Source organism: Triturus cristatus, chromosome 1_1, assembly GCF_964204655.1.
Source record: "Triturus cristatus chromosome 1_1, aTriCri1.1, whole genome shotgun sequence".
Classification (NCBI taxonomy): Eukaryota; Metazoa; Chordata; class Amphibia; order Caudata; family Salamandridae; genus Triturus; species Triturus cristatus.
Genome location: NC_140579.1, coordinates 424832378 through 424844500, shown reverse-complemented (window position 1 = coordinate 424844500; position 12123 = coordinate 424832378).

Here is a 12123-nt window from a genome sequence, read left to right as displayed (position 1 = left end):
GATGGACAGAGAGGAAAGGAGGTTTAGATGAAAGGGCTTGGAGCTCACTCACTCTTCTGACAGAGGTGATGGCAACCAGGAAAGCAGTCTTAAGAGTCAGAAGACGAAGAGGACAATTATGCAGTGGCTCAAAAGGAGTGCACATCAGATAGGTTAACACCAGGTTCAAGTCCCACTAAGCATTATGAAAGGGACAGGAAACATATGGGTAATGCCTTTAAATAATCGAGCAACAACAGGGGACTTGAAAAGAGAAGGCTGATCGGGAAGCCGTAAGAAAGCAGAAACAGCTGAAAGATATCCCTTGAGGGTGCCCTCAGCAGAGCCCTGCTGGGCCAGGGAAAGAAGAAAGAGGAGAACTTCCGAGAGAGAGGCAGAAAGGGGATCCACAGCCTTTCCTGTGCACCATGCCACAAATTTGTTCCACCTGCAGGCGTATACCATTTTAGTGGAGGGACGCCTGGTTGCCAGAATGACATCACAGACTTCAGGAGGCAAGTCAAATGGCATCAACTGTCGCATCTCAATCTACACGCATGGAGGTGGAGGCTGGACAGGTTCGGGTGGAGGACTGTCCCCTGCTGCTGCGACAGAAGGTCCTCCTGAAGAGGCAGTCGAATTGGGGGATCAATTGATAGACTGAGTTGCTCGGGATACCAGTATCTTCGTGCCCAATCCGGAGCCACAAGGATGACTTGGGCCCGGTCGCGCCTGATCTTCTTCAGCACTCTGGAGTAGAAGTGGGATAGGCGGAAAGGCGTACAACAGACCGCACTCCAGCGAGTGCCGCCTTGGAAATACCAACACGAAGAACTGATGACATTGCGCGTTCTCTTCGGTGGCGAATAGATCTAACCAAGGCTCTCCCCACTGCCGAAAGAGGCCTTGCGCCACGTCCGAGTTCAGACACCATTCGTGATCCATCATGCACCGGCGGCTGAGTTCGTCCGCCCTGGCGTTCAGGGAGCCCGCCAGGTGTTGAACCACCAGGGTAATGCCCTTATGTTCCAGCCATCTCCAGCGGCGCAGAGCCTCCTGACAAAGGGTCCACGACCCCACCCCGCCCTGTTTCTTGCAATACCACATGGCGGTGGTGTTGTCTGTGAACACCTGCACTACACTTCCCCGAACAGAGGAAAGGAATGCCTTCAGTGCAAGCCGGATCGTCCGCAGCTCCAATAGGTTGATATGGAGCCGGGACTCCGCCGGAGACCAGAGGCCTCTGATCTCCGCCTCTGCCATGTGGCCCCCCATCCCAGGAGGGACGCATCCGTCACCACTACGTGCTCCGGTTGGGGTAGGGAGAGGATCTGCCACTGACACAATCGCGGTCCGTGAGCCACCACTGCAACTGTCTCATAGTGCCCTCCGAGATCAGGACGTGGTCGGACAGATTGCCCTGATGTTGAGCCCACTGGAACTTCAGGTCCCACTGCAGAGCCTGTATCCGCCACCTGGCGTGATGTACCAGCAGGATGCAGGAGGCCATCAGACCCAGCAGACGCAGCACCAACCTGACCGAAACTCGGGATAAAGGCTGAAAGATCTGAATCAGAGTCTGAATATCCCGAACCCGCTGTTCCGGAGGATAGACCCGAAACTGCACTGAGTCCAGAACCGCTCCGATGTAAAGGAGCTTCTGGGAGGGACTCAGATGCAACTTCGGCATGTTGATGGAGAACCCCAACATATGCAGGAGGTCAGCCGTCGTCTGGAGGTGGGAGACGACTGCCTGGGGGGAGCCCGCCTTCAACAACCAGTCGTCGAGATAGGGGAAGACTGGAACCCCCAATCTGCACAGATGAGCTGCGACCACCGCCATCACTTTCGTGAACACCCGAGGGGCACTGGTGAGGTCGAAGGAGAGCACAGTAAACTGAAAGTGCTCGTGGCCTACCGTGAACCGCAGCTAACGCCGGTGGGCCAGCAGGACGGGGATGTGGAAATATGCGCCCTGCAAGTCCAAAGCTACCATCCAGTCCCCACGGTCTAGGGCAGCCAGAAACTGAGCTAAGGTGAGCATCTTGAACTTCTCCTTCCGGAGGAAGGCGTTGACGCTCCTGAGGTCCAAGATAGGGCGTAGGCCCCCTTTGCCCTTCTTGGGAACCAGAAAGTAGTGGGAATAACAACCCCGACCTACTTCTGGGCCAGGAATGCGCTCGATGGCCCCCTTGGCCAAGAGGGCCGTAACTTCCTCCTGCAGAAGTTGCAAGGGATCCCCTGACATGCGGTGGTACTGTGGTGGCATGGCTGGAGGGGTCGTCTCGAAGGGGAGGGAGTAGAGTAGCCCCTTCGGATGATTTGCAGCACCCAGCTGTCCGATGTGATGGTACACAAGTGGAGCAGGTGATGGCGAACTCTGCCTGAAATGGGCCTGAAAGCTCGGACTAGGAAGGCTTTGAGGCAGATGCTGCTGGGGCAGATGTGGGGGATGTTTGATGTAACAACGCGTACCATTACAATGCAGTATGTTACATCGCGGTTTTAACAACGCAAGTCATTACATCGACTTGCGTTGGAGGGCGCTGGACATAGGAATAGTGTGAATTACTATTCCAACTCCAGTCTACGTACAGTAGGGAAGGTGTTGGAAAGTAATTCACACTATTCCTTATCCTACAGCGCCCTCCAGTGCAAGTCGGTGTAACAACTTGCGTTGTTAAAACCACGATGTATCTATACCGCGTTGTAATGGTTGCGTGGTAAAGGATGTTTCCCGATGTGGGCTGACTGGCTTTCTGTCCCCCTGCTCCGCCTCAACAGAATCCACGTCCGCAACCGCGTTGAGGCTGGTTCTGTGGCCTGTGGCTGGAGGACGTGTGGGGGCGCCCCTTCCTTGGCCACGAAAGGGGCGAAAAGCGGAAGTTTGTGGGCGCGGGGCCGAGAGGTCCAAGGACTTGGCCGTAGCCCTGGAGTCCTTAAAGCACTCCAGCGTACTATACAGCTTTGTCGCCAAAAAGGCGACGGCCATCGAGGGGCATGTCCATGAGGGTGCTCTGGACATCACCGGAGAAATTTGTGGACCTCAGTCAGGCGTGGCGACGAATCGCCACCGTGGTCGCAATTGCCCTACCTAGCGAGTACGTTGTGTCGAGCCCACATCGTATTGAGTACCGTGCTGCCTCCCGCCCCTCAGCAAGAGCCTGGCCGAGTCGTGTCCGGGCCTCCTCCGGACACTGGGGCAGCACGTCCGTCACCATATCCCACAAGGAGTGGGTGTAACGGTCCAAAAGGCACGCGGTGTTGATAGACCGCAACCCCAAACTAAGGGAGGAAAACAGCTTCTTCCCAAACTGTTCCAACCTTTTGGATTCCCGATCTGGAGGAGCGGACGGGAAGGCGGTCTGGGAGGTTGAGACCTGGATAACCAGGCTCTCAGGGGTGGGGTGCACAGACAGAAAGCTGGGGTCGCCCGGTGCGGGGCGGTGGCGCCGGGCCACGTTCCGGTCCACAGGAGTGACTGTGTAGAGCTTGGACCAGGTGCCCATCAGAACGTCAGTCAGTGCTTCATTGAACTGCAGTAGAGGCTCCGAGGAGCTTACTGGCAGTTGAAGCACTTCAGTGAGGAGGTTAGTCCTCACGGCCACTGCAGGGAGCTCCAGATGAAGGGCTTCGGCAGCCCTGCACAGCACCACAGAATAAGTAGCACCCTCCTCTGTAGCCACGGAGGGAGGAGAGATGAAGCCAGTGTCAGGGGAAGTGTTGAGACCAATGGTGTAGGAGAGTAGGGTCTGCTTTCTATGTTCACCCCCACTTTTTGCTTTTGCTTCACTGGTTTTCTACTTAGATGTGGCTGTGGGCCTGCTAATCAGACCCACAGCCCAGCTGTTCTCTCTCTAAATTCATACTATGTACTTTAGGTACATAACCCAATTGGTAAGGATCACCTTCTAGGGCCCTGTACAGTGTACCTTAGGTACCCAGGGCATAGGTATACCCTAGGCCTACCAGGGGCTGCAGCATGTATTATGCCACCCCTGGCTGGCTGTCCATTATGACACAACTGGCTGATCACTCAGCTGGGGCATGGTCGTGTAATTATCCCTTGCTTAGGTGTAGTATTCCTATACCTACCTTATATATAGACACATGGGTAACCTATCAGTCACTCCTATGGCAGGCCTTAACAATCCTGAAGGCAGAGTGCTTGGTAACATGTGAGATGGTGCTCTAGCATGAGCTGAGCCTTTCTGAAGCTTTCAGAACCATGTCCTTATAGCTGTTCTATGATATCGCCTATCATATACTCTTAAAGTGCCTTATAATCCTCGCGGTTATGGTAACTATGGTTTGGCTTTATCAAAACATGTTGTGTAAGGTGTGTAACACTTTGGAATACTACCCCCACACCATTTCTGGTGATGAGGATAATATTCCTCCCTTCTAGAGGGAGAAGACATGTTGAAGACCTACTACCCGGTTAAAAGTTAACCAGAGCCCCAGCATCACAAAATGGATGCTGCTGCCACAGACACCAGTCTGACCTCCTGCTGCTGGGAGTCCTTCCAGCGAGGGAGGTTTGGACAATAGGTTTCCTGCCTTGGGAGGTGCTAGCACCACCCTAGACAGGACTTAGTGTATTGGGGCAGGGAGGGATGAATGAAACGAGACACTGCCTGGGCACACAAGGTGTCCCATGCATAGTCCAGTTCAAACCGGTGCTGGGGCACTCCAGCCCCAGTCCTGGTGCGAAACTGGACAAAGGGAAGGGGGTGTAACCACCCCCTCCCTGGTCCCACCCATAGGAGGGACCTAGCAGATAACCCAGCCCCCCAGATTAGTATAAGAGGGGGAGCTGAGTCCCTAGGACTTTGAATTATCCTGAAAACTGAAACTTGAACAGAAACACTGGACCTTCGACATTCGACTACGGAAGAAGATTGAAGAATCTCCCTTGTGGCCAAGGAGTGGCCACCCTGTGCAAAACGGCACCATCAAGCGACCTGCCGTTTGCTTTGCCCAAAGTTCTACGAGGAACCGACTGCAGAGTCCGACCAGCGCCTTGGCTTCCAGACTTCTCCGACCCTGATCCACATCCACAGCAAAGCTGAGATCCGTGGAGGCGATGAGAGACGTGGGACCGGCTACCTGGGAAAATTGGCTACTAGCTTCCAGCGCAGCTTCTGAGGCATCCTCGAAGTTGTGCTCTGGGGATTGAGAAGCCCCAACCCCGAGCACCATCTGCACCGCAGATCAGCCCTCCACACTCCACGAGTTCTGCGTGGGGCCCTTCTGCATTTTCCTGCTCGACGCGTATGTCCGGTTGCTTGCCCGTTGGCTAGTAACCTCTGCGACGATGAACCCTTGACTTTTCACCACTGGTTTGGCTCCTCCAGACTGGCCCTTGCTTCCCTGTGAAAGAGAAGCACCTCAGGCCTTCCTGGTCTGCAACAGAAGCGAATCCTTCATTCTGTGTGGGTTGCGCTTGCCAAGGCTTGTTGGGTCCAAACTCGACATCGCCACCGCCAACAGCAAGAGCCCTTGTGGGACAGCTCGCCTCCTGATTCTGGTCATCCTCGACGCCTCCTGGTACCCGTGGCTGCTGCGACAAGCTTCACCTCTTCACCTGCATCTTCACGACATCGCCTGGTTCCTTCCTGGTTCCTTCCCGGCTCCTGGCTGGTGACCTAGACTCTGTTCCCTCCGCTTGCAGGTATCCTCCTGCTTGATTCCATCCTTGGAATCCACCGGACACTCTTCACTGACTGCCTGTCAGCATCTTTTCTTCAGGCATCCATAGGAGTCGACGACGAAACCCGACGCAAGTTCACACCTATGCACCCGCAGCCCGTGGGCTAGGTAACTTGAGTACTCCGGTGCTCACATGGGTATTGACTATCCTAGTGTCTAGTTTCCAAGTCTCTAACTCCTAGTTCCTTCCGAAGTGTCCTAAAACTCTTAATTTCTAAACATCACTATTTCTATCGACTTTACGCATTACGCGTGAGTGTTTCCACTCTGCACCTGAATCCCGTGGGCCTCCCACTGCCTAGCAACTGATAGGATAGTGTAGCCCCAGCGATTCCCTAGGCCTAGGCCTAACCTGTGTTCGTGACAGTGGTTCTTATACCACTTACTTAGTATATGGTTTGCGTGGCCCCTAGGGCCTAACTGTATTACTTACCTGTGTGACTTATGTATGCTTAAATAAGACTGTGTTGTACTTACCTCGAATCTCATAAAGAGTGCTGAGGGTATTTTGACTAGAAAAAATACATTCTATTTTTATAATATATCTGTTGTGGTGTCCTTTCATTTGGTTTTCAAGGGATTGCAAATGGTATAACAGCTGGCTTCACATGCCATACAGAGTTTAGCCTAAGACTGCTCTTGTCCATGCTACCTCTAGGATAGCTGGTCTATAAGGTTGACTTTACAACCAATCACCATAAGGGTTGTTTGGACTGAAACAAGGTGTACACTAGAACTAGTGACATCATATATCAGGCCAACTTCTCACATTGGTGGCAGCGGTGGGATCTGAGCTTGCTGTTGTAATACCATTGCAATCTTGAGATATCAAATTGAAAGATCACAAGGATATTTGTAAGGTACATATAACATAGCTTATAAATACTTAAGTTCTACTGAACTTAGTTGTTGTAGGTTGAAGGGCCTAGCACACCCTGACTACAACTACTAGAGAGGTTTTAGTAGATACAACTAGTGTAGGTAGGTGCACACACCACACCCTCACTAGATCATGTCTCTGAGAGGAGATCAAGTTGATTCTCTCTCAGGAGGGGGATATCCTAGAAAGATACCCTCTAGATATGATACCCTAACTTTTCAGGAGATGAGACAATTGTGTACCTCCAGAAAGTTAAAACAGGGTTCAAACCCTACCCTCATTTATCTAGTGGAGATGTTAGAAGAGTATGGTGCTCAGAGACCCTCCCAGGATGGTGCCTTAGGTACCAATGAGGGTCTGCCCTCTACAGAAGACTCCCCTCACAAAACTGATCTAGATGAGTCAGAAGGGACTTCAGAAGATGAGGAAGATAGCCAGGTCAAAGTTAGAAGACTTAGCCAGGCTAACGTAAGCCTACATGGGAGTCAGAATGGGGTCCCCCCATTCAGATCCTCAAGTGGACTTAACCAGAGAAGCAGGAGAGGAAGATCCCCTTCCAGGGAATCTATCCACTCCCATGTCTCTAATAGCTCCAATGCCTCTTCTCACAGGGGAATGACTTCTCCGCAGAGAAAAGAACATCAGGCCAGAATGAGGGAAGTCAATCTAAGGATTGAAAGGGAAGAACTTGCCCTTGCCAAAGAGAGACGTGCTCTGGCCAGAGAGCAAAAGTTAAGTGGGTTAGGACCCACTGGTGGCAGCAATATCCCAATGATAGAGACAGGGCCTATGACAATAGAAACCTGAGCAAGATTGTCCCTCCCTACAAGTGTGGGGATGACATCCACAAATGGATAACTGCTTTGGAGAGGGCTTGCAAAGTACAGCAGGTACCCCAAAGTCAGTGGGCAGCTATCTTGTGGCTCTCCTTCTCTGAGAAAGGTAGAGATAAGCTCCTCACAGTTAGTGATGAGGATGCTGACAATTACACTGTCCTGAAGAGTGCTCTGATTGATGGGTTTGGCCTAACCACTGAACAATGCAGGTTGTTGTTCAGGGATACCCAGAAGACACAGACTCCGGACTGGACTGACTTTGTAGATTGTGCCACTAAGGCTTTGGAAGGCTGGTTATTGGGTAGTAAGGTTAAGGACTAGGCAGGATTGTATAATTTGATCATGAGAGAGCAAATCCTTAACAACTGTCAAAACCAGCTGCTGCATCAACACTTGATTGACTCTGACCTAACTTCTCCCCAAAAATTGGGAAAGAAGGCAGATAGGTGGGTCAGGACTAGAGTTAAGCAGAAAAACCAGAACCAGGGCGGTGATCAGAAAAAGGCAGACCAGAAGGGTAATGAGCAGAAATCAAAAGACCAGAAGTCTTCACCAGGCCCCCAAAAGGCTCAGGGGGAGGGTGGTCCCAAAAAGGATAAAAAGAAAGCTGGCCAAAAGAAACCTTGGTGTAACTATTGTAAGTCCAATTCCCATTGGTTTAGTGAATGCACCAAAAAGGACAAGCCCCCAACCACCATTGCCCCTAAGGCAACTGTACCCCCTAGTCCAGCGGTAAGTGGTGGTTCCCAGCAAAAGGGTGTAATAGGGTTAACCCTGGGAACTGAAGTGGATTCTGGCCTAGTCAGAATACCCACTCAGGCTATTCTGATCTGTGATGGGGACATAGCTTTGTCCTCTACTGTGGGTCCCAGTAACCTGGGCAAGTACAGACAGACTTCTTCTATCAACCAGAGAATGGCTCAGGCCTACAGGGACACAGGTGCTAGTGTCACAATGGTGACACCTGCCTTTGTGGACCCTGGACAGATCATGCTAGGTGAGAATTACCTAGTGACCAACGCTAGCAATGCCACTACCTCCCATAGTGTGACAATTGTTAACTTCTCCTGGGGAGGGGTAACTGGCCTCAAGAAAGTTGTGGTGAGTTCAGATCTTCCTGTAGAGTGTCTGTTGGGAAATTACCTTGAAACTTCAGTGTGGGCTGAAGTGGAGTATAGGACCCATGCAGAAATGCTGGGAATAGATGCACATGTCCTTGCTGTGACTAGGTCACAGGCCAAAAAGTACAACACTGAACAAGTGCTGGATCCTGGGACAATGGACCAGACACAACCCAAGAGAAAGAGCAGTAGGGTTAAGGCTGTGCCTTCCCCCCTGCCTCAGGTAGAGAATCAGCCCTCACAGGAGGATGATTCTGAGAGCCCTGAAGGAACTGTCCTAGAAGAACTGGAACCTGACCAGGTTGAGTTTCTTGGGACAGGGGGACCTTTAAGAGCAGATCTGAGGCAGGCACAATTCGACTGTCCTTCTCTTGAACCCCTCAGACAGCAGGCTGCTGCTGAGGCTGCAGGGAATGCTCAAGGTACCCTTAGAGTGTATTGGGATGAAGGGCTGCTGTACTCAGAGGCTAGAGACCCCAAGCCAGGTGCGTCCAGGAGGTTGGTCATACCATTGAGTTTCAGAGGCTTCCTTCTTACCTTGGCCCATGATATTCCCCTTGCAGGACTCTTAGGCCAGAATAAGACTTGGGACAGACTTGTCCCTCACTTTCACTGGCCTCACATGTCAGAAGGAGTTTTGTCGCTCCTGTGTCACCTGCCAAGCAAGTGGCAAATCAGGTGGCACCACAAAGGCCCCCCTCATACCACTACCTGTGGTGGGGGTTCCCTTTGAGAGAGTGGGGATAGACATTGTAGGACCAATGGACCCCCAAACAGCATCTGGGCACAGATTCATACTGGTGATAGTGGACCATGCCACCAGGTATCCAGAAGCTATACCCATAGGGACCACAACAGCTCCTGTTGTGGCAAGGGCCCTACTTGGAGTATTCTCCAGAGTGGGTTTTCCAAAGGAGGTTGTCTCTGACAGAGGTTCCAACTTCATGTCAGGATATTTGACTGCAATGTGGAAGGAGTGTGGTGTTAAATACAAATTCACTACACCCTATCACCCACAATGCAATGGGCTCGTGGAAAGGTTCAACAAGACCCTAAAAGGGATGATAAAAGGTTTACCAAACAAGCTTAGGCGAAGATGGGACATCCTTTTGCCCTGCCTTCTGTTTGCCTACAGAGAAGTCCCACAAAAGGGGGTTGGCTACAGCCCTTTTGAGCTTTTGGTTGGGCATCCTGTAAGGGGACCCCTGTGTCTAGTAAGGGAAGGATGGGAGAGACCTCTCAGACAACCCAAACTGGACATAGTGGATTATGTACTTGGCCTCCGCTCCAGGATGGCAGAGTATATGAAGAAGGCTTCTAAAAACCTTGAGGCAAGCCAAGAACTCCAAAAAACTTGGCATGACCAAAAGGCTGTGCTGACTGTGTACCAGCCAGGACAGAAAGTGTGGGTGTTGGAGCCAGTGGCCCCAGCAGCACTCCAGGACAAATGGTCTGGACCCCACACTATTGTTGAACAGAAGGGAGAAGTCACCTACCTGGTGGACCTTGGGACTCCCAGAAGCCCCCACGGGGTGCTTCATGTCAACAGGTTAAAGGTATATGTTGACAGGGCAGACATGGGCTTACTCATAGCTACAGATCAGGGGCAGGAGGAAGAGAGTGACCCCCCTCCCAGACCTGCTGACTCAGAACCCTGATGATGGTTCAGTTGATGGTGTGGTCTTTTCTGACAGCCTCACTGACCATCAGCAACAGGACTGCAGACAAGTTCTACAGGCCTACAGATATATGTTCTCTCTGACCCCAAGTCAGACAAACTGGTGCACCCATGAGGTGGACACTGGTGACAGTCTGCCTTTGAAGAGTAAAATCTACAGGCAACCTGACCATGTCAGGGACTGCATAAAGATTGAGGTACAAAAGATGTTGGAGCTGGGAGTCATTGAATCTTCAGAGAGCCCTTGGGCTAGTCCTGTAGTTCTTGTGCCAAAACCTCACACCCAAGATGGTAAGAGAGAGATGAGGTTTTGCGTGGATTACAGAGGTCTCAATGCTGTCACTAGGACAGATGCCCACCCAATACCTAGGGTAGATGAGCTCATTGACAGATTGGCAGCTGCCAAGTTTTTGAGTACACTTGACCTGACAGCAGGCTACTGGCAAATCAGACTAGCTGAGAGTGCAAAGGCCAAAACTGCATTCTCAACCCCAGGAGGACATTATCAATTTGTGGTAATGCCTTTTGGCTTGAAGAATGCACCTGCCACTTTCCAAAGGTTGGTGAATCAAGTCCTTACAGGCCTGGATGACTACTGTGCAGCTTATCTTGATGATATTGCTGTCTTTAGCCCCACCTGGGAGGATCACCTGAGGAATGTTTTAGAGGCCCTGCAAAAGGCAGGCCTCACTATCAAGGCCACTAAGTGCCAGATAGGGCAGAGCAAGGTTGTGTACCTGGGCCACCTAGTAGGTGGGGGTCAGGTTCAACCACTGGAGAGCAAGATCCAGACCATAAAGAACTGGACTCCTCCAATTACCCAGACTCAGGTCAGAGCTTTCTTGGGCCTGACTGGGTACTACAGAAAGTTTGTTAAGAACTATGGGTCCATTGTGACACCACTTAATGACTTGACCTCTAAGAAGATGCCAAAGAAGGTTCAGTGGACAGTAAGCTGTCAGAAGGCATTTGATGACCTGAAGCAGGCCATGTGCACTGCACCTATTCTGAAAAGTCCAGACTACTCCAAAGAGTTCATTGTCCAGACAGATGCTTCTGAGTTGGGTGTGGGAGCTGTTCTTTCACAACTGAATATAGATGGTCAAGACCAGCCCATTGCTTTTATTAGTAGAAGGCTGACCCCTAGAGAGAAACGTTGGTCAGCTATTGAGAGGGAGGCCTTTGCTGTGGTTTGGGCCCTGAAGAAGCTGAGGCCATACCTGTTTGGCACTCACTTCAAGATTCAGACAGACCATAAGCCCCTCTTGTGGCTAAATCAGATGAAGGGTGAAAATCCCAAACTTCTTATGTGGTCCATTTCCCTACAGGGGATGGACTTCACAGTGGAACATAGACCTGGGACTGACCATGCCAATGCAGATGGACTCTCCAGATATTTCCACTTAGAACATGAAGACTCTAATGGTCAAGGTTAGTTTAATGTCCCTAAGTTTGGGGGGGGGGTTGTGTAGGAGAGTAGGGTCTGCTTTCTATGTTCACCCCCACTTTTTTCTTTTGCTTCACTGGTTTTCGACTTAGATGTGGCTGTGGGCCAGCTAATCAGACCCACAGCCCAGCTGTTCTCTCTAAATTCATACTATGTACTTTAGGTACATAACCCAATTGGTAAGGATCACCTTCTAGGGCCCTGTACAGTGTACCTTAGGTACCCAGGGCATAGGTGTACCCTAGGCCTACCAGGGGCTGCAGCATGTATTATGCCACCCCTGGCTGGCCTTCCATTATGACACAACTGGCTGATCACTCAGCTGGGGCACGGTTGTGTAATCACCCCTTGCTTAGGTGTAGTATTTCTATACCTACCTTATATATAGGCACATGGGTAACCTATCAGTCACTCCTATGGCAGGCCTTAACAATCCTGAAGGCAGAGTGCTTGGTAACATGTGAGATGGT